Source organism: Nothobranchius furzeri, chromosome 18 (genome assembly GCF_043380555.1).
Source record: "Nothobranchius furzeri strain GRZ-AD chromosome 18, NfurGRZ-RIMD1, whole genome shotgun sequence".
Classification (NCBI taxonomy): Eukaryota; Metazoa; Chordata; class Actinopteri; order Cyprinodontiformes; family Nothobranchiidae; genus Nothobranchius; species Nothobranchius furzeri.
In genome coordinates this window covers 25,704,220-25,727,094 of record NC_091758.1, presented here as the reverse complement: position 1 = coordinate 25,727,094, position 22,875 = coordinate 25,704,220, and the positions used below count along the sequence as shown (strand labels likewise).

General features: G+C 41.6%; 1 protein-coding gene and 1 pseudogene across 4 annotated transcripts in view; both read right to left on the bottom strand.

The window, feature by feature from the left end:
- The window catches only part of stxbp6 (syntaxin binding protein 6 (amisyn)), a 102,391-nt gene that overhangs the window by 79,232 nt on the left and 284 nt on the right, over window positions 1-22,875 (bottom strand). The gene's annotated exons all lie outside the window — the stretch shown is intronic.
- Window positions 4-22,871, bottom strand: LOC107392035 (uncharacterized; annotated as a pseudogene).

Below are 22,875 nucleotides of genomic sequence, written 5' to 3'. Positions count from 1 at the left end.
GTAAGGAAACAAAAGCAGCAAATTAAAAGTAGAAACTCGGTTTTATGCTTTTTGCTACACACAACCATGCATTTTCTTTTCTTTTTTTAACTGTTACACAACCATGCTTTTCAATGCTAAACTTTTGATAAATAAGCTTTTATATCAGAAATTGTACTGATGGGATAAACGCCAGGTCAAAGTGAGCTTTATCTCTGACTATCAGAATCTAATCTGGTCATAAAAATAAATGTTTGTGTCAAAAATAATAAAGTAAATAAATTCCTCTATAGATGCTAAACACAAACAGCCGTCATGTACCAGCATACTTGTTACTATTCAGCAGACTCAGGAAATCCGACAGACTGTTACCGGCAGCAAAATGTAAGCAATAGTGGGAGAAAGTTAATAAATGTGTGATAACTGTTTCAAAAACGGCCCTGGGAAAGAAAATAACTCAAACCTGTGCAGATTAAAACAAAATCAATCTATGGGATTAAATGTATTTATATCCACTCATTTTGTGCATGAACTCAAGGTTTTTTAGTTTAATTCAAGAAAAATCTAATATTATTAAAGACCAAGTTCACTCGTTTTTCAACACAAACTGAAGTGGTCTCTAGTATGACTGAATGCCTCGAGAGTCGAGCTCTGTGGGGAAAAGCTCTGGCGCTCCTGTTTCAGGAAGTACTGGTGAGCAAGATCAGTAGGAAACCATAGGCCCAGTCCCTATACTCACGGCTCATCTGAACTCAGCAAAATATAACAATGTAATTTTTACTGATGTTAGTGTGTGTGTGTGTGTGTGTGTGTGTGTGTGTGTGTGTGTGTGTGTGTGTGTGTGTGTGTGTGTGTGTGTGTGTGTGTGTGTGTGTGTGTGTGTGTGTGTGTGTGTGTGTGTGTTAAAACTGTTATACGAATTTGGGGTCGTTTTATTTCTGTAAAGCTTCTTGAGTCGCCCTTTTGTTTGAAAAACACTTTCTAAATAAAATCTGATTGATCTGATTGCCCTTCAAATGTGCGTTCCAGGCCAGGGACTTGAGTGTGTAGAGTGTCCCAATTCTCAAGTGACCATGCCCCTTTCGCACACTTGATCCGCACTTCGCCTAAGTCTGCATCGATGCGGACTTCAGGCAAAGGGTTTTTCCTACAACGTGCCTTTTCTGAAAAATATGTATTTTCAAATGAAAGATATTCATTTTAAGACTATTTGTCAGGATCTGCTCCTACCTCCCTCTGACTCCTACTCTCTCCTGCCCCTGATTAAGTTGTTTATTGGTCTCACCTGCCCCTTGTTAACCTGCCCATGTGTTCCTGATTGTTCCCCGTGTATTTATACCTCCCGTCTTCATGTGTCCCTGGTCGGATCATTGTTGTGTCTTGTTGATTCCTGCTGTATCCTCTGTCATTAAATCCATGTTTACGTTACCTGAGCCTGCATTCCTGCCTCCTGGTCAGCACCACACATGGTCCGCCACCACCCACACCTCAACGTGACACTATTAATTAAACGTAATCATGCCCTGAATGTTTTAGACTAATATTTAATGTGGATAGCAATGACTTTAAAACAGTCAAATATTTGTTTGAAAGTTTTTAATAAAGATACATTTTTTTAAAGTAGCACAAACAAAAAGTTCCTTCAACAACTTCCAGCATAATTTTTTGTTTTGCTTTGTTTTGCAGCCATCTCGTTCCACATCACTGTATTGTTTTGCCAATGTTCTGGTTGGAAGCTCTCCCTCTCAGAGATGAAATAAATGAAGTCATTTACAGTGCTGGTTCGTCTCACTGACACGGAACAGCAAGCGTGTTTCTAATATTACCAGCCAACATCTACTAGTCAGTTTTTCTTTTAGAGACTGGGGACACATATAAGAGACTCAACAATACATCTCATAAAAGGGAACGCTGCACTTACTTGGTCTAACTAACTGCAGACACAGGATAGCAATAAAGAAGTGTGTTATTTAGGCCCAAATGCCCTCCTGAGGCCTATAGACTCTCACCATCTCAGCCGCACATTTATCTGAGACATATACGAACCCACAACCACATCCCACAATGGCCATCTTACTGCTGATAAACCAATGGTCAACTCTACCCAAAGATGAATTTAGAGCAAAAATGTCTTTCATGTAGATTACTACTCATAAATGTCAAGTTGTTGTGTAAAAAAAATATTTTGTATTAAAAAAGCAGAACCTCTGTGTGAATATGAAAGCAAAAACTCCCTAAAAAGTTGCCAAGATTCTGCCACTTATGACAGATGATGTTTGTTAAAGCAGGAGAGCATCAGGAAGAACACTTAAACAGCAGGAAGATGTAAAAATTAGAAAATGGTTGTAAAAACTGGGACTGGTGCACTTTAGATCCCAGATAATGATTAAAAGGATACAAACAATGCAAGTTAGCTTTGTGCTGGTGACACCAAAAGCCCCGGCGTTGTGAATAGCAGCCATTGTTCATGTGCTGAGCTGCTATAGGGAGGGGCTATGTGCTTGTCTTTCTGCAGCGACACCATTTCTATAGATGCTGAGCCAAATGAGCATCTAATCTGATCCTAAATGTTTGACTGTAGCAGTGATAGGGTTGGGGCTAGTTTGTGGTTTTAGGCAAAGAGCAGATGACTTCCAACCAGAGGGTTGCTGGTTCATTCACTAACCCTCACCATGTCCCCACCCAAGACCCATTTGAAAAGGGATATAAAACTATTGTTGATTGTAGAATACATTAGTGTATTTAATGTAATTGCATACCAAACATAAGTAATTACAACTAAACATATTAGATGAATGAATTATGAACATGAAGCAGCAAGGTACAAATTGTGAGAATCAACAAAAGTCAACACCCAACTCAGTTATTTATGAGGCAAGACGTAATACTTGTACTGGAACCAGCCACTAGGGGGATGAATCTTTGTTCACGCCAAAAGTGAATGTTAAAGCTGGAGTAAGTAGTTCAATTTTTTAGTAACTTAAAAGTGCTTACGTTTAACTATCTGCCCATGTTCTAATAGAAAGTAGGTAATATTTCCCCTATAGTCACTCCCTTGGCCCCTACAGAAAACAAACAGTTTATGTGAGCCTAGAGCATTGACCAATAGAGTTATGTATGCACAAGCAGGAGTTGTGAATCAATGGGTATTTCTCAATGCCAAGGAACCTTGCCTTGATGTCTTGGCCCCGCCCCGGTTGCCTAGGAGATATCTCATCGGGGGCCACCAAGACGTATTCCAATGTTCATGTTCTACCGAGGCGTGTGTTCTCTGTTTGTTAGCCGTTTAGCTAACTGAGCTAGGATACACGGGGTTTGTCTTGTAGCCTAGCCTTGGTCAAAAATTACCCAGAATGCACTGCAGTATTTTCAAAAGGATGGCGGATCAGAAGCCGGCAGCTACTTCAGGGACAATTTTCAAGTTTAAAAGTAAGTCAGCTAATGTAAAAATTTTTTTTAGATCCAAAGAAGTTATCTATGGTTAATTAGTTGCTTAGTGGTTGCAGCTTTGGTGGCTAGCAGGTTGTAACTCACTTATATTTTTAATTTAATAAACATATACACAGTTTAAAAAGTTAAAGACTCGTTATATATTTATATTGGAAAAAAATGTTTAAAATATAACGTTATCTCCCGTGACACATGACGTCACGTGATCGCCGTGGAAACCGCGGTCACGTGATGCAAGTCTGTTCCATTTAACAGTTTTCTTTCACAGAGGAAGGACAGTGTCCTCGTAAGCAAGATGCCTGGCCTCGCAAGACATCGCCTCGCAAGGCCAGGCGCCTTGACATTGAGAAACACCCAATAAGAAAGTGCCCCGGTTCCCAGCATGCACCACGGGGTAACATGGATGCCTCAGTCAACACAATCAAACTAGCTTAAATGCTAAGTCAACCAGCAATTAATTTATGTCAGTCTATAAACCAAGTTAACAGTAGAAGAGGAGGGAGGAGCCCTAATAGGGATTTATCTTTTGCATATGGAGCTAAGTTATTAGTGTAGTTTTTACCCATATGCTACATCAGACTATTGCTTTATCCTGTTGTAGCATTAGCAGAGGTGGGCTTCTATCATGAGTGACGTAATCCTGACTGTTGCTGACATTTCCCTGCTTGAACACCGCAGATTTGATTAAAATGAGTGATTGATTACTCTCCTGAAGAACTCGATGAAGGCTTGGGAGATAATTCTGCAGTTAGAATCACGTGTGTCTGAACCAGAACATATCCAAAACATTACTTGTCCATTAGCGCTCCAAGGCTATTTGTGTGCATGTGTGCAATACAAGACTTGGTGTTCAGTTCCTTGCTGAAGGGGAAGAGGAGCAGGGGCGGTAGCTTTAGATGTTAAAATTACAAAATGTCTTCCATCCGTTGACGACGTCACGCTATGAACCCCATCTTGAATCTAGAGGAAACAGTTAAACAGAAACATGTGCAATGTTCTACTTAATGGTGCATTGTCAGTTTAACTTTTTCATTCTAGTAAAAATCAATCTATAAAAATAACATTAACTTTCAAAATATTCACATGATCGATGGCTTTTTGATTTTCCTTATATTTTTAAGATTTCGGGGAGTTTAGTGCCTTTTATTTTGAAGTAAAAAGACAGAAAACTAAGAGCTTTACTGAATGGCATCAGTTTATGACTGACATATTTGTTCTGTGGCAGGACAACCTAACCTACAGACAGTGAAGGCAAAAAACAGGAGTGTGATGTCCTCCAAATGTTTCAAACCGTTTCAATATTCTGAAGTCATCTCAGATTTTTTAAGACTTAACTTATCTGACTGTAATATTCACCTTTTGTGTTTCAAAAGGACAAAGACAACTGCAAGTGTTGATATCTTAACTATCTGGTTACACAAAATCAAAGAAAATCTATGGTTAACTGCTGAAAAGGCAGCTGGCTTTGTAGCAAATCAGCACAGTGGAATTCCTCTCTGTGAAATCTCTAATCTGTAACAACCTTCTCTTTTCTACACCATCCTGCAGCTAAGAGGGAAAGGCTGAGTACATCTCCCCTCAAGCTGTCACCAGCACATATCCCGCCTCAGGTGGCCCAGTGAAGCATAGTGAGGGGGAAGGGATAGGGAGATGGGGACATGAGGAAGAAAAGGAGGAGGCAGAATTACAGAAACCTCTAGGCAGTGAAATGTAGCCAGTCAGTGCACAGCTTATGGTTTGACTTTGTACCGACTTATGCGTAGCCAAGGAACTACCGTGGAAGTGAAAGCACATATATCTAACGGCAGCTTATCACCCCATTTTCACGCAAATCCTTTTCAGAACACTTCATTAAGCGAGGCTGTGTATTGTGCTGTTACTCTGCATTCCTTTACTCCACTCTCACTTAGCGGGCTGGTGTTAAATCAGCTCAGTCGGTGCTTACTGCCCTCCTGGGACAAGCGGGGTCTTTGAGAGTTAGCCTGTGGAGGTGCTCCTTGAGCATGAGCGCATTCCTGCTCTGGAGCCTGGGCAGAAGCAAAGGAAATGGACCTAAAAGATGGATAGGTGATAATCTGATGTGCTGGACTGATTGTGTGTTTTTAATTTACTTTGGAGAGAGATAAGAAAGAGTCTCAAAGGCAAACCAACAGCTGGTACACCCTGGAAATGTGGATCCAAGTCCACATGTAGTAAATATGTTTACTCCACTGCTCATGTTCTAAACCTAGTAGCTTGAAAGTATTTGGTCCTAGACTATAAAGGACAATGTTTCTAAATGAAAACAAGTTTTTACAGCATGGTTTAGGTTTAAATTTAAGTTAAAGTTTACCTAAAATAAGCCTAGATTAAATAAATCCTGAAAAGCACAAATAAACACATTTTTTGTGCTTTTCTTAAGAATATTTCCACATCTCAAGAGGAATTTGTTGCCAAGTTAGACATGATTTGTCAAATCTTTCTTTCTTACCAATTTTCCATATTGAAAGAGCAATAACATCCTAACCCCGGTTTCACCCTGAAAGCATCGGCGGCGTGGAACAGCAGCGGAACGTCACTGCTTCAAATAGAATCCATTATAGTCTATGGACGGTTTCAAACCAGCAGCCACGCAGCAATTTCCAGGCACGTCCCAGAAGCGGCACGCCGCTAAACATAGGATCAGGTTCTATTTTTGCCACGTGCCGCTTCTGGGATGCGTCAATTTCCGCAGTTAACATAGGGCTAGACAGGAAATCACACATGGTTTCAGTGTAAAATCACTGGAAAATTTCAAACTAAAAGTACTGCTGTGATGCAATTTCATATATATGAATCTTACATGTGACCCAACAACGTATTTACTCACAGAATCGTTCCACAAGTGCAGCGGTATGTTTTCAATCCTGGCAGTGGAGAACAACATCATATACGGCATCAAACAGTGATATCAAATGAGATTTCTTCCTTTTTGGTTTAATGGCGAATTGCATAAACGAGCCATGACATGAAGTCTCGAGGAATCTTATGATCTTGCGAGTCCAGCGAAGAGCACAGCAAGTACGCCGTTTTGCACCGTTGATGCTTTTAGTGTGAAACCAGCATTAGGTAGAGATGTGTTTTATACTGAAAATGTATTGATACCAAAATGTATATCCATTACCAACATCAGTTTGCCCAAGTCGATAATTAGGTATTTGGGAAAAAATGAAAAGATGGGTTTAGGTTACAAATGTTCATGTTCCTTTAAGATACTGTGCTACAAATGGAGTGCAGTCACATGATTTTGTGTAGTAGTCACATGACTATGATAAATGACCCGCATGTATGGTGAGCCTAAGTCACTTCCGCATCATGGGTCCCTGGAAGAACGAAAAAATGAATGCAAGTCAATGGGGCTAAAAACGCTATTTTCTAATTCTGCTTGTTTTCTGCCATGGATTTCACAAATGATGTCCGTGAATTTTAAAGACGCATTTTGATACCAAAAACGTGCTTATTTTCGAACGGACAGGAATATTTTAGGTTTTGTGTGAAAATAAGTCCAGGACTACAAATGCACTTCACGAAAGTGATGTCATCGAACCAGACACGGAGAAAACTGAGGGAAAATGGCTGTAAGTTCAGCAAACTTCCCACAGGAGGAAAGAACCACCATAAATCTGGTCATTTGGTAAGTAGCAGTTACGTTAGGGGAGAGGAGATCATGTGCGATGTACCGACTTCTAGTTTGTAGTCATGCTAATTACGAACTTTTGCAAGCTAAAAAATCTATAAGTACGTGACTGGTGTGGTACAAAAACCCATCATTACTTTTCATTTAAATTGCAGTACAACATAAGTGCGATCCAGGGCGTAAGGCTAAGCACATTAGAAAATAGCATTTTTAGCCCCGTTGACTTGCATTCATTTTTGCGTTCTTCCGGGGACCCATGATGCGGAAGTGACTTAGGCTCTCTATACCGCCTTCCAGAGTCAAAGAACCCCAAAGCGCTTTTAACTACAACGTATTATTCTTCCATTCACACACACATTCACACACTGATGGTGATGAGCTACATTGTAGCCACAGCTGCCCTGGGGCACACTGACAGATGGAAAGGCTGACAAGCACTGACGTCATCAGTCCCTCGACCACCACCAGCAGGCAAGGTGGGTTAAGTGTTCAGCCCAAGGACAAAACTGCAGAATTCTCCCAGCTACTATGAAACCACATTTTAGCTCAGTGTCTGTAAAACTGACAGTAGGGTCATTTTTCATTCAATAAGATGAACTAGCAGTGGCAGCAATCCTGAATGGGGTCAACTCCAACAGTGTAATGTCCACAAATGGTCAGTTTTCACCTACAGATGACCTACAGGTCATCGGTCATCTACAGACCTAATTCAATCCTATGAGGTGGATTTTATATTCTAGCTGCCAACAAGCCACAAGATCTTGAAGTGCATGTTGACATCCTGGAATCATAACATTGACATCCCGTTCTTTCCAAGGTCCCTCACAGAGCACCGTTTTATCTAAACTCCTCGCTTCAAACAAAGAAGATTTTTAAAATTAAATATGAACTTCTGAAATTTACAAGCTAGATAATCATTAAACAAACATTTGTTTATTGCTACTTATAATAATTATAAAATAATGAAATGTTTCATTAATCTGTGCTCAATGATTGTTTTAGCATGTTTGCAAGGTCAAGGTCATACTATTTGCACTCACACAAGAGCAAAGTAAGGTAAAGTTAAGTCCATGACACATAATTAACCTTTTACCCAGATCAGAGCCTCCAGATCAAAGAAGGTATGTGTTTCTGAGGCCTAGTCCACATGTAGCCGGGTTTTTTTTTTAAACGAATATCCGCCCCTCCAAAAACTTGCATCCACACCACCTCGTTTAAAAAAAAAACTCTGTCCACACGTACCCGGATAAATACGTTGTTAAGGACATGCCAGACCTTTAGGTGGCAGTACTTCCCCCGAATTGTATCCAATCAGCGTAACTTTTCGTCTTCCTGTGGTCTTCCGCATGGAGCAGTAATTCCGCTTGCAAAAACAAACAAGCATAAAGCGCTTGGACAATTGACAATTGATTTGTCAAGTTTTAATTGTTTGTAAAATAAATTGTTACTTTGTAAACCTGACAGTTTTCTGAATCTAAACTGTGGACAATCCCCTTATGAATAAAGAATCCTAGAATCTTCTGATTAAACACAATAAAGATCAGGCAGGGTGATATTCTATATTTAAATAAGAGTATCACAGCTTATTGGTCACAAGTACCGTAAATCCTCTAATATTAGCCTGCATTTAATTAACTGCCGGGTATCATATTTTGGCCAGTGTCGGAGTCGGCGGAGGTGAATAATGGCCGGTCTCTTATTGTGGCCGGGTGGAATGTGGTAACAAGCAAGTACGGGGGGTGGTTGTGTCATCTGTCTCACTTTTGATTTGCCAGTGATAGACCGCAAGGGTAACTTTAACGGTGCGGAGACGAAGAGGAGGCGAAAATTTGATATAAAGTTCAAAGAGAACGTGCTGATTATGCTGCAGAACACTCTGGGGAGCAGTAGGGGTTGTATGAACTAGTCACTAGTCGACTTCACCGCTCTATAGTGACTTTTTATGCCTGTCATCGACTAGTCGCTGTCACGTGATAATGACCAGCAAGATGCAGCCCTCGGAAAAGAAAGCAGCCTGCTGTCAGCAGGTGACAAGCTCCTGCGCGTCGGGAGGTGACGCGCTGTGCCAGAGCGTCGGTACTGACACCCACCGTAAAACGGACATTTATCCAAATTGTGACGTTTACCCTTTTGCAAATTAACCTTCCCCTCAAAAACTAATTTAACACGCGATCGTTCATGTCGGCTCATTTCCTTTTATGTTTTCTGTCTTTTATTCTTTTATTTGTGCCTGATGCGTTTCGCTGCTGTGGATCGGGGCGCATCACCTGTTTTGTCCTCGGTGACACACCTAACTGGTGTGGCCGGCGAGCACTCCGCTGTTTTTGCGGTCGGTAGATCTTTTAGAACTGCAGTTCAAAGGTAACTCATAAGGTGAATATATTTGAACCCAGGTAGCAGTTTTTCTTTAGGATTGAGAGGAGATGCAGGAAGATAATAAACAGGCAGGACAGAAAAATAGTCAAATAAAAACAAGTTAGTTTTTGTACCTGGTGGTTGCAACAAACAGACACCATTGAAGGTAATCAGAAGTGAGGAACAGAAAATGAAATAATTATTTTAATGTTTAGAGCAGCAGCAACTCCAAGAGGCTGCAGGCGCATCAGTGAGTTTGCAGCCGCTGCGCAGGGGGAGGGGGGAGAGGGCTGAAGCAGAAACTACTGTTGTTAAAAGAAATGTGTTTAACTTTGAAAATGTGGGTGCAATTTCAATTGTCAAAAACTTCAGCGAACCATTAGTTCATTTTGCTCAAATAGAAATTGAGGCCTGCTTCTAATTCTGGTCCTCCTTCCAATAAAGGCCTGGAGCTTGATGAGCTTGAGTCAAATACAGGCCCGGGCCTGTATTAGAGGGTTTACGGTAGAGTTAATATATATACTGAGCTAAAGTACCCAGTTTAAGCAACCCTACAACAATTAATCAGCTGTAAATGTAGATGTAACGATTGCTTTCAGGAAAGAAACCATCCAAATCTGTCCACTTATTTGTGAGGTAGGTTGCTGAAAGACAGCGTTGACCCTGAAAGTTGAGAGCAAGTATATATATTTATAGTACAGCATATTTAGTGAGCCTTGGACGCATGATTTGAAATTCAGAGAATTTTTTCTCTTGAAAGGAGTTTGTTCAGTAAACATACTGATGTGCTGAACTGGTGGGTCAACAGACTTCCCCCCAGTAACTATAATAAAAAGATTTACTCTGTGCTGACCAGCAGCAGTGAACCGTGGAAAAACCGTAGAACCTGAACTGAAAGCACGGGTGTCGACTCGAGTCAAGTTCATCTGATTTACAAAGCAGCTTAATAAGAAAGAACAGAACAGAATGATCTGGCAAGATAACCAATTAGATGATTATATTGTATCTTCAAATTCATTCCTCCTACTCATGTTTGACTGGCGTTGGATTCTTTTCTCTCCTTCCTCGCTGCTCGTTCAAATATGCATGAAAGGCATAAAACACTTTGCTTCATCTGCAGCTTCTCATCTGTGTCTTTTTCTGTTGACTTAAAGCTCTGAACAAGACCTTGAAAGAGAAACGGAGTTAATATATAACGCCCACAATGCACCAGTCTTCGTCAGTTGAATCTTTGGAAAGTTACATCATTCAATAATGTTTTGAAACATCACAAGAACAGATGGTGAATGTTACTTCTCATAAAACTGTGCAGTCTGTCCTGTTGTATTTGAGGTGTCAAACACACCCAGTGATAAATTTGATCTAACAGTGGGGCAACACTGTTGAAAACAAACTTGTAGCGTGGTGAATTGTCCATTTCTGACGTAAAAGGCCCTGCTCAGTTTTGCTCTGCTCAAAGCAAACCAGAAGTCTCTGACACAAACCTAATCTGCATGAGATAGTGCTCAAGGTCTCATGCTCTGCTCCTAAACTGTGTCTTCCTTTCCATCTCAAGAGAAAAATGAAGACAAAGGACTCTTTCTTTTAATAAAGTCAAAGTCCCATTAGTTGTCACACACACAGGTGTGTGTGCGAAATTTGTTCTCCGCATTTGACCCATCCCCTGGGGGAGCGGTGAGCTGCAGACACAGCCGCGCTCGGGAACTATTTGGTGGTTTAACCCCCCAATCCAACCCCTTAATGCTGAGTGTCAAGCAGGGAGGCATTGGGTCCCATTTTTTCAAAGTCTTTGGTATGACCCGACCAGGAATCAACCCCCTGATCTCCCAGTCTCAGGGCGGACACTCTACCACTAGGCCACTGAGAAAGGTGAAGAACTCTATTTTTAATAAAGCTAATCAAACAAAGTGTTAGTCCAATAATGAAATGTGAACCAATCTGTGAAATGACAATGTTCCACTAGAGACAGATCACACGTAATGTTAAAAATCGTATGACACATTTCCTTTTTCTGATCCAATCAGCGCCTTCCAGATCTGACACGAGGCGTGTTTTGTTCGTGCTTGGTAAAGCTGTTCTTTTTTTATTCGACCGTAAATCAGAACATCCAAATTATAAAACTATGCCCACGTCATCTTTAACTCCAGTTCAAAGCTTTCTAGAGAAGTGTCGGAGTGGCCAATCCGTAACTTTCCTCTTCAGCCGAAAAAACCCAACGACAAGCTGGATAAAATCTGTTGCTGTTCCACCTGCTGCAACGGTTCTTTTCTGAATAAAAGCTGAACCATCGACCCCTTTTTGGGTCTTGCTAGATGCCAATAAAACTGTTGTGACCAGGGAATATCTCAAGACTGGACTGGTCGGTGGCCGCGGCTGGGCTACAGGCTTCGGCTCCAGAAAGGTCCAAGCTGGACCTCTACACCTCCTGATCTAGACGGGGACTTCAGCCAAGGGTACGCAGACCGGCAGAATGGCGTCTCAGTGTGTGTTATAAATCTCCAAACCAAAATCTTAGCGCGAAACATCATCTTCACTCCCATCAGAACTAATCGTTTCTCCAGACGTGCTGGTTCTGAACATTTCACACATACACCATCATCAGTCTTACTTCACCTATCATACGTTTGGTGTTGAAGTTAGTCTAGTTTTGATTTGTTTTGTAATAAATATTTAAACTTTTTAAACTTGACTCTCTTTCTTTTGTCTCTGAGTTAATACGAAGTGGTTACATAACCCCTGCAAAAAAAGTTCCAATCTTCTGGTTTAAATTATCCAAAGATCCATAAGATTGATTTCATATTTCCCATGGAATCTCACATTTTATGGGTCATCTTGAATGACACACAAAAAAGTGTTTTACTTACTACATGAATTATATTTGTCAAAAACAGCCATTAAAAGTAAATATTGCTGTTTATTTGGTGAAAAACATGCAGGTATTTCACAAGTTTGACAATATTAAAGTCGTTTAGGAACAAGACTGTGATTTCCTGCAGTTTACCTGGTAACTATTTGCACTTCAAGAAGTGTCTGTGTCTCTAACTTATAATTGGCCATTCTGTCAGATTCTGTTATTTGTAGGCACTTTATTTTTGATGGCTGAAATTTTCTGATCAGACCGTTTTAACTTTTGGGATGAGATACTTTCTCTGCATGCCTCGCTCACTTACACCTTTCAAAAGAGCCTCAATGTAGTCCCTTCAGGGACATGCAAACTAGCAGGACCTTTATGTATCAAGCTAAAAAAATGACTTAAGGAATAAAAGGTCAAGGTAAAAAAAATAGATTACTTTTTACTCACTGATGTTTGACTTTAGGGATGAAATAGCAAATTTAAAAAGGACATATTATGCTAAACTCTCTATGTCCACTACAAACACTCCAGACTTGAAGGAAACCCGTCCTTTCATTTTCGGTTTGTGTTTGGTTTTAGGAATTATGTGCCTAGAACCACCTCAAGTGCAAGAAAGAGCTGCTGGTGGTGGAGTAAAGGCTCTACTCTGATCCCCTACCAGATATCGGAGCTTCTCAGCTTATAGCAGCCCAAACGGGGCAGGGGTAGTTGTGGCCAGGTCCAGCTTGTTTTCTTAAAGTCTTGAAACAACGTCTAGTTTAAAACAGCTGAAATGCTTTATGTGAGATCTAATGAGCTTTGAAAGAAAAGCGTCTGGACTTCTTCGAGTTGTTTGAAGACGTTTCACCTCTCATCCGAGAGGCTTCTTCAGTTCTAAGGTCAAATGGTGGAGAGTCCCAGATTTAAACCCAGTGGGAGTTTCCCCCCGAAGAGGGAACAAAAGACCCCCGATGATCTTCTACATAAACACATGAGCCAAGGTGTGAGGGTGGGTGTGGGTCCTATAGAGCTCCGGACCCCACGTGACTCTCAGTTAGTGGACGCCATTTTGGCATGCAAAAAAGGTAAACAAACACGGATGTAACCATGAACATGAACGGGATCCGCTTAGATTTTACTTCGTCGGAGTTTACTTCACACTTTAAAACAGAAGAAATCGTTTTATATAGTCAGAAATTAAATAGACTAAACATCTCCGACCCTTACCGTGCCCCTGGGATACTTTTTAAAAACGCCAGAAGCTGTCGGAGCGGACTTCTTACCGGCACAACACCGGACCTGGCCGGGGGAACCCCTTGGGATTCCCCTGGCCGGAGGAGCTGGGGAGAAGGTCTGGGACTCTCGACTCTACTGCCCGCTCCGACGCCAGAAGCTGTCGGAGCGGGCTTCTTACCGGCACAACACCGGACCTGACCGGGGAACCCCTTGGGATTTACCCGGAGGAGCTGGCTCCGGCGGCTGGGGAGAGGGAAGTCACGCTACTGCCCCCGCAACCCGACTCCGGATACGCGGATGAAAATGGATGGATGGACGGACAAATAACAGATTTACACGTAAGTAGTCTCGGTGAGACAGATAATAGCAATCCAAAGTGCTTTTTATGTGTGATCTGACAATTGATCAACCATTGCTTAAAAATTAAATACAGCTTAGCCGGTTAATTGCTGTCATCATAAAACACGGAAACGGCAGCACGCAGAACTCACGAGGCAACGTTTTACGTGATGTTTACTTGCTGCTATGAGTAATAAGACAGAAAAAGCCACGCCAAAATAAGTTTAGGAAGCCCACTAAGAATCATAATAAAAGCATTTAAAATAAATACCACACAAACTTGAGGAAACGTTGGTTTAAGTACCTGATATGAAGTGGTCGCTGCATAAGCGAAAACCTTTACTCTCGGGGTCCCACAGCTTCATTTAAGCCCGGTCACTAGTGTGTTTTACTGCAATGATCCAACGTTTGCGGCGCTCCGGATCTTGGGGAATCCTGTAGATGGCTCATTCCTTATGTCGTCCGCGCCTGTTCTACATCCTGGGGCACAACATCTACCATATTTCCCGTTTGATTGAGTTTTCTGACAATAACAAATAGTCCAGCTGCCGGCTTCTGCATGCCAATATGGCGCCGTTTCGATTTGAACTGTTGCATGCCGGGAGAAGTGACGTCAACTACCGGAGCTCTATTCAGCCAGAGTTTCGGGTGAGCTCATTGTGAAACCTGCCCCCACCCTATCATGTGAATTCCTAAGGTCAGATGGCCCAGGATATGCGTGGGCGTTGAGGCATCTGGGAAGGGATCTCAAAACTGGATTATAGATGGCAGACAGTTGGTGTCGTAAACCACCGCCTCTGTTCAAAGATGGTTGCTCACAGTGGACATAAATGGCTTCCTTTACTCCTCTTTCAAACCATCTGTCCTCTCTGTCCAAAATGTGAACGTTGGCATCCTCGAAAGAGTGACCGTTGTCCTTTAGATGCAAATGAACTGCTGAGTCCTGTCCCGTGGAGGTGGCTCTTCTATGTTGTGTCATGCGCTTGTGAAGTGGCTGTTTGGTTTCTCCGATGTAGAGGTCTGGGCATTCCTCGATGTACTGTACAGCATGCACCACATTGTTCAGTTTGTGTTTAGGGGTTTTGTCTTTCGGGTGAAACAGTTTCTGTCTGTGTGTTGCTGGGCCTGAAGTACACTGGTACAGTATGTTGTGTTTGGAGAAAACCCTCCTGAGTTTCTCTGATACACCGGCTACATAGGGGATGACAAGGTTGTTGCGTCTGTCTTTCTTATCCTCCCTCACTGGTGTCTGGTCTTCTTTTCTGTGCATCTTTGCTGACTTTATAAACGCCCAATTAGGATAGCCACATGTTTTAAGTGATTCCTTTATATGTGTGTGTTCCTTCTTTTTCCCTTCCGGCTTAGAGGGAACGTTCTGCCGGTGGTGTAAGGTCTTGATTACTCCAAGTTTGTGTTCCAGAGGGTGATGTGAGTCGAAGAGGAGGTACTGGTCCATGTGTGTGGGCTTCCGGTACACTTCAATGTTGAGGTTGCCATTTTCTTCAAGGTGCACAGCGCAGTCCAGGAAAGGCAAGCAGTTGTCCTTTATGTTTTCCCTGGTGAACTTGATGTTTTTGTCCACGGCATTGATGTGCGTAGTGAAGGATTCCACTTCTTGTGTTTTGATTTTGACCCAGGTGTCATCCACATATCTGTACCAGTGGCTGGGTGATCTCCCTTTAAAAGAGCCAAGAGCCTTTCTTTCCACTTCCTCCATGTAAAGGTTGGCTACAATAGGTGACACGGGGGAGCCCATGGCGCAGCCATGTTTTTGTCTGTAGAAACCTTCGTTGTATTTGAAATATGTAGTGGTGAGGCAGAGGTCTAACAGTGTGCAAATCTGATCGGGTGTGAAGTTGGTCCTGTCCTCCAAGGTTCTGTCTTCTTTGTAGTCGTTTTCTGACAGTCTCCACTGCCTCCGTAGTGGGTATGCAAGTGAAGAGGGAGACTACGTCAAAGGACACCATGGATTCATCTGGATCCAGGGTAAGTTTCTGGACCTTGTAAGTGAAGTCGGTGGAGTTCTTGATGTGGTGTGGGGTGTTCCCCACCAGAGGTGGCAAGGTAGCCACCTCTGGTGGGGAAGGTGGGGTAGTAGCAAGGTGTTTCGTGATGTTGTAGGTGACTGAATTTATGCTACTGACAATGGGTCTGAGAGGGATACCTTCCTTGTGGATCTTGGGAAGTCCGTAGATGCAGGGTATGGCATCTCCTGGATAAAGGCGGTGATATGTCAGGCGGTTGATGGTTTTGTCCCTTTCAAGGCCTTGAAGGCAAGCTATAACTTTCTTTTTGTAGCTGCTTGTGAGGTCTCGCTTTAAGGCTTCATGGGTGTTGTTGTCGCTGAGGAGAGTAGTGATCTTTGCGTGGTAATCCGTTGTCTTTAGGACCACGGTGCACCTTCCCTTATCAGCTGGCAATATAGTGATGGTGTGGTCTTTGCTCAGTGATGCGTCTGCCTTCTTTTCTTTTAACGTGAGGTTAGACGGAGGGACTTTGGCACTGGAGAGGGTGGCTGAGACTTTCATCCTGATCTGTTCTGCTTCTGTCTGAGATAATCTGTTGATCCATATGGCAGTTTCAGTGGCTGTGATGAGGTCCACTATGGGTAACTGTTGCGGAGCAATGGCAAAATTGAGTCCTTTGGCTAATACGTTCATTTCAGGTTCAGTGAGGTTCCGGTCTGAAAAGTTCTTCACCCATTTTCTTCGACTGTCCTCTGGTGTAAGTTCTTCTCTGCGTTGTGTAGATTCAGACTGAGGAGTGAGTGTTTTTGAAAGCAGGGTGTGGAATTTCCTGCGTTGTCTTTCTTTTTCTTTGGAGTGTTGGGCCCGCTGAGCCTTCTCCACAAACTTGTAAACCTCTTCTAAGATTGGAGAGGGTAGAAACATCTTCAAGCAACTCGAAGAAGTCCAGACGCTTTTCTTTCAAAGCTCATTAGACTACAATGACCTGGATGACTGAGAACCTTCACAGACTTTATGTGAGATGGATTCTGCTCACATTTTCTATCAACCATTGGGCTATAACTTTTCAAAAATGTCATAATATGACTCCTTTAAGAGAAAATTGTGTTCCAATGAAGTGACACACTCACTGGTCAGCTTATCTATTACGGTAACTACATTTTTCAAGTCAAACATTCATCAAGATGTTAGAAACATACATCAGAAGTTATGTTCAAGAAACTAGTTATGATTTGAGCTTTTCCGTAGTATCCTGCAGGAAGTCGCCATCAGAAGATGTGTCCAATGTGGTCATAAAGGGATGAACATCAGTAACAATACTCAGGTAGGCTGTGGAATGGATTCATGCTTTCATATTGTTGACACCAAATTCTGACCCATCTGAAGGGTGCAGCTTGAATCTTCACCAGGAAACTTTACGGGTGTCTTATTGTGAATTTCTGCTGATCCTGTAGCTTCTGTTTTCTCTTCTTTGCTGACAAGACTGACACACACAATGTGGTCTTCTGTTAGCCTGGCAATGCTCCATTGAGGGTTCTCGTCATGGGGCGGGTTCTACCGTTGTCTTTCAAATGATCACTGCATGTTACTGGACAATGAGTAACGTGACGCACTCACCGCAATGGATGTCGGTAAACAAGTCAGTCTGCTGTTGAAGAAGGTGAAAATACATCCTTTTTCTAAATAAAGGACTTAAATACATCTATCTGCTGCTGATTCTAATAAAGACCAAGTCCAAATAGTCCAAAATTCATGTCAAAGTTGTTTCAAATGAGCTGTCGCCATCTTGTTCCACTCAGTCACATCATCCCGCCCACCAGTGCTGGACTGGCCATAGGGCATAGCGGGCAACTGCCCGCTGGGCCGACCCTTTCATCTTTTATGGGCCGGTGTCTGGTTTTTTTTTTATTTATTTTTTTTTTCCCTGGCCTCTAGTTGTTGCGGACAAGTTGCCCGCGCCGCCCCACGCGACGCCTCGTAAAAGTTGGTGGATTGGCCAATTGGTAATAATACACTCTGGGCTGGACCAATAGCCAGAGGTCTGATGCACCCGCCAGTTGTTTGTGAATCTCAGTAAACAGACAGACGAGCTTAACAAAATGGAGAACAAAAAACGGAAAGGAGGAGCGGAGAAAATTCGACTAAAAAAGAAACTGGCCCTTCAGGCTGATGCTGGCACATGTGTTAAAATCTGACAGTTCTTTGGTAGTGAAGGTTCAAGTAAAATCAATTTAGGAAGTGATGGAGCCTCAGCCCAGCGACAGGTTGGAGAAGAAAAGAGGGAGGAGGAGGAGAAACCCGAGCCAGTGTTGTGCCATAAATTGACTCGCTGCCAAAAAATGATTAGCCACCGCGGGATCGCGCACGGTTAGGCAATTGCATTTCTAGACAAAATTCCCCAGGATTTCGCCCTAAAACTCAGCATATCTAGCAATATGGACATTCAGAAAGCAAAGATAACCTCTTCCGGTACTTAAACAGATGTTTATCGCGGATATTAGTGTGGCAGTGTTTGTGGCACCCTGCGCGGGAGCACGAGGACGTGCTTGTGGAAAGAGGGAGGAAGATGTGGCAGTGTGAGAATCCACAATGTCCCGATAGATTGTGCGCCCTGGCTACTTGGCCAGGGAGATCTCTTTGGCTGACTGGTTAGAGCGTATGACTTTCACCCGGGAGTCTGGGGATCGAATCCCGCCCGGGCACTCCTTTCTGCACCTTGCCACATTAGTTTTTCCAGTTCGGAAGTTGTTTTAAGTGTTGCTATTTGTCTTAAACGTTCACAATGAGGATATATTAATCCTTTTTGCAATATTTGCGATTGAAAGATGGTTTGTGCCACAAACTTTGTGGTAAGAACTGGCTTTCTTTATGTTACAGCCTTGATACTAAAAAAATAAATAAACAATGTAAAATGGCACCCTGTATTGAATGTAAACGTTGTATAAATGGAAATAAACAATTCTCCAGCGATTTAATTTTTTCCCCTTCCTTTCTTTAGTCCACTTGACATGGAGCCACAGTTAACTAGTTTGGGGCACATTTTTACTTGAAAAAAAGTATTTAAAATGATCAAGCTTTGGCTTTACAATGACACTGTGTAGGTTGCTATTCATTACGTTGCTCTATTTAAAAGTAACAAGATAAAAGCACTTCAGCACATAAAATTAAGATTGTCACTTGCCAAATAGACTACACCCTCCCGTTTACCTATAAGAAATGCCTCAAAATATCTTTAAATTCTTTATCGATAATTTAATTGTAGACAACTAAAATGGCATTTTACTTGCCAAAAAGTGATCGCTAAGATTTTCATGGAGGCTAAAATTGACCAAATAAGGGTTTTATGTATTATCTGTTGACGTTACTGTACTCATACTGCCTACTGTGTCATCAAAAACACCCCAAAAATGGCAACAAAAAAAAAAGAAAAAAAAAAGAAGATAATTTCCCTTGCCAAAAATTGATTACAGTGTCCTGGCCACCTGTAAAGGGTTAAATTGACCTAAATATTACCTTATTTATTATCTCTTGATGTTATTAGTGCCATCACAGGATGCCGGTGTCTTTCACATTCATAAACACCTCAAAAATGGCCACAAATGATAATTTCCCTTGCCAAAAATTGATTACAGTGTCCTGGCCACCTGTAAAGGGTTAAATTGACCTAAATATTACCTTATTTATTATCTCTTGATGTTATTAGTGCCATCACAGGATGCCGGTGTCTTTCACATTCATAAACACCTCAAAAATGGCAACAAATGATCATTTCCCTTGCCAAAAATTGATTACAGTGTCCTGGTCACGTGTAAAGGGTTAAATTGACCTAAATATTACCTTATTTATTATCTCTTGATGTTATTAGTGCCATCACAGGATGCTGGGTGTCTTCCACATTCATAAACACAGAGTCCTGGTCACCCATAAAGGCTTAAATTGGCATAAATATTACTTCATTTATTATGATGCTGGGTGTGTTCCACAATCATATTCGAATAAACGTGAAAATATTCTGTCCGAATATCTGTTTCTTGTTATAAATATAACAGCTAGAAGGATTTACAGTTAAAATAGGAGAAACACGTGACTCCCCAGGATGGGTCGTGACACCACTTGCCTCATGCACATAAGTGAACAAATCAAAGCAGCATGGAGACACTCCGTCTCCAACCACCTCTCAGGCAGCAGCCTGCACTCCCAAGTTCTACACGTCACCAGAACATAAACAACCGCAACACAATAAAAGCAGTGTTATACAAAATGGAAGGCCTGTAGTGTTTATTCTCTTACAGTAACAACTTATCAATTTTTTGGAGGAATTTATTTGAGAATTTTTTGGTTTTTATTAATTGTGCAATAGAAAAGTAATCGCTAGATTAATCATCTAAATAGTCATTAGAATAGTCGACTATTCGATAAAATAATCGTCAGAATAATCATTTTAAAAATAATCAGTTACCCCCAACCCTACTTTTTAGAATACCAGGATAGGAAGGATGGTGTAGGTTTATGTTTATTAGATTGATACATAAATACTACCAATAAGAAAGTGTACGTTGGTGTGTGTCAGAAACAGCGTAAGGCTTAATGTCTTTTCCAAAAAAAACAGGTGATGGGCCGGTCTCCAGTCAAAATGCCCGGGCTGAATTTTTGTCCCAGTCCAGCCCTGCCGCCCACCACACAAATAGAGAGCCCTGATTGGCCCGATAGAGCACTGTGATTGGTCCACTCAAAGCGCTCTATCAGTTTGAAACCCCTATTGAGAGCTGTGATTGGCCAGCCAGAATGCTGTTAGGGGCTGCAGAGGTTCCAATGAAGCGTTCCTAGACCAAAGCAAGAACTTAGTCTAGCTCACTAGGCTAGTCTTCTGCAGCTCTTATGCTTCAATGTTCAGCATACTGTGAGCTCAGGGATGGTATTCTGTAGACTTTGGTAGTAATGGGTGGTGTTGCCTTTCCATCATCCCAAACTGCTTGTCTGCTCATTCTCCTCTGACATCAAAAAGAGATTTTCATCCACTCAGCTGCTACTTACTAGATATTTTCTCTTTTTCAGCCCTTTCTCTGTAAACCCTGGAGATGGTTGTGGGTGAATATCCCAGTAGATCAGCAGTTTCTGAAGCACCCAATCCGGTCCCAACAACAATGTCACTTTTATCTACATCTTGATACCCAGTTTGAGTCTCAGCAAGTCGTCCTCACTACGTCTAAATCATTGAGTTACCGCCGTGCAATTGGCTTATTAGCAATTTGTGCTCACAAGCATTTAAAAGGTGTGCCAATAAAAAGACCACTTGGTCTTTATTCTTGAAAAGTAAAAGCTTCATTTCTCAGGGTAACGTAGCTGACGATGAAGGTTATAAAGTGCCATGAAGGCATGGACCAGCTGTAAATCAATGAATGACATGTCAAGCCTCCAAATGAGTTCTTACTTTATAGGCCACCCCCTTATAGCAGTAAAGCATCCAAAAGGAACTAGGCAGAAAAGCAATTGAAAATGCACTCACCATCCAATTTCTCCACTAGTGTAGGGATCATTACCACAATGATTCTGTACTACGCCGAGGCCACAGCATGATGCATTAATGATACAACTCTGGGTGTGCATTAAGCAAATGCAACAAATCTATGCCAGTGTACACAACCAAAATACTTTGTATGGATTATGTATTTAGAGCAAAAAGAGATCAAAACATTGCGATAAACCAGAAGATAAATCAGCCATTTGTATTCATGTTTCTGATTTGAAGCAAATCACAAAAAGGTATTACATAGCATCATTTCTGTGAAGTGATTCCAGCCTCAGAGATTTAGCTTACTCAAGGAATATTAGTGTCAATTTGTCAGGAACACCAACAGGGAGCTTTTTTCACTGCATGTGACCTAAAACAAAACATTTCTTTATGTCTGCCCTCAAGGAAATGTTTTGTCTTAGTAAGCGAGGTCATGGACACACAGGGAGGGAGCCAGCTCAACTTCATGCTGACCATAGGTGGACGATGGGAGGCTGTAGCTTATCTGTCACCGATTGCCAGAGCAAATTAAAATCTCAACTTCAGGATAAAAATATGCAATATTTTAATTTGAGTGGGTAAGATGGGACACCTTTGGAGAGCCTCCTGTTACCAGTGTGTCACAATCAGGGAGACGTGCTGGGATTTTTGTGACAAATTTTCACTGGTGATTAAAAGGTGTGAGGTAGATACATTAAAAATGCCTTATTTCACATTTTTTTCAAAAAATCTTTTTATTTTAGACAGAAATTATAATGTTTGAATGTGTGATTGGGCCGTTCTGCACCAGTCACAAGAACATATGTGGGTTGCAACATCTTATAAAACAGATCTTAGTTTCTTTGTAAGAAAAGATTAAGCGGCACACGGATTTCTGTTTCACATCCCAACATTTATGATGGAATATATGTCATTTTCTACCAAAATACATTTAAATTAGGTGCAGTAATATAACATTCTATCCAGTAGCTTCCAATTAAGAACATTTAAGATCTTATTTATCGATAGTATTTTAATAATTTGATTTTAGTCCATTTGGACTGATGACAGAGGTGCACCACAGATATTCCAGTTGGACAACACCCAGATTTCTCTTTGCTCACAGGAATTTCATAGGAATCTTTGTACTCTAGTCATTTATTCTGACAGGCTCCAACTCTTTCCTCTCTAACATCGGATTATTTGAACTTTTATTTTAGCACCAAAACAAAAAAGATGTGCTGCTCACCTTTATAAATTCAGTGATTCTGATCACGTTTTTCTTAAATGGGGAGCATCAGATGTTTGAAAATAATAGGATTTATTAAACACTCATTAAAACGCCTGGCTCCTTCATGACAACAGCGCAGTCATGCGCGCTTTCATCAAGGATTAAGCGGCCGCAGATTCCGCCGCAAAGTGGCCAAAAAATGTTGTTGACGCATTCTGTTCGTCTGTCACAAACTCTGAAAGAGCTGTGTGGAGGTTTAAAACACCTCATAAAGTTTTCTTGATCAAAGTGTTTGTCCGTTCCGTTCTTTAACACTCCCACACTAGGGATCTCCCACAC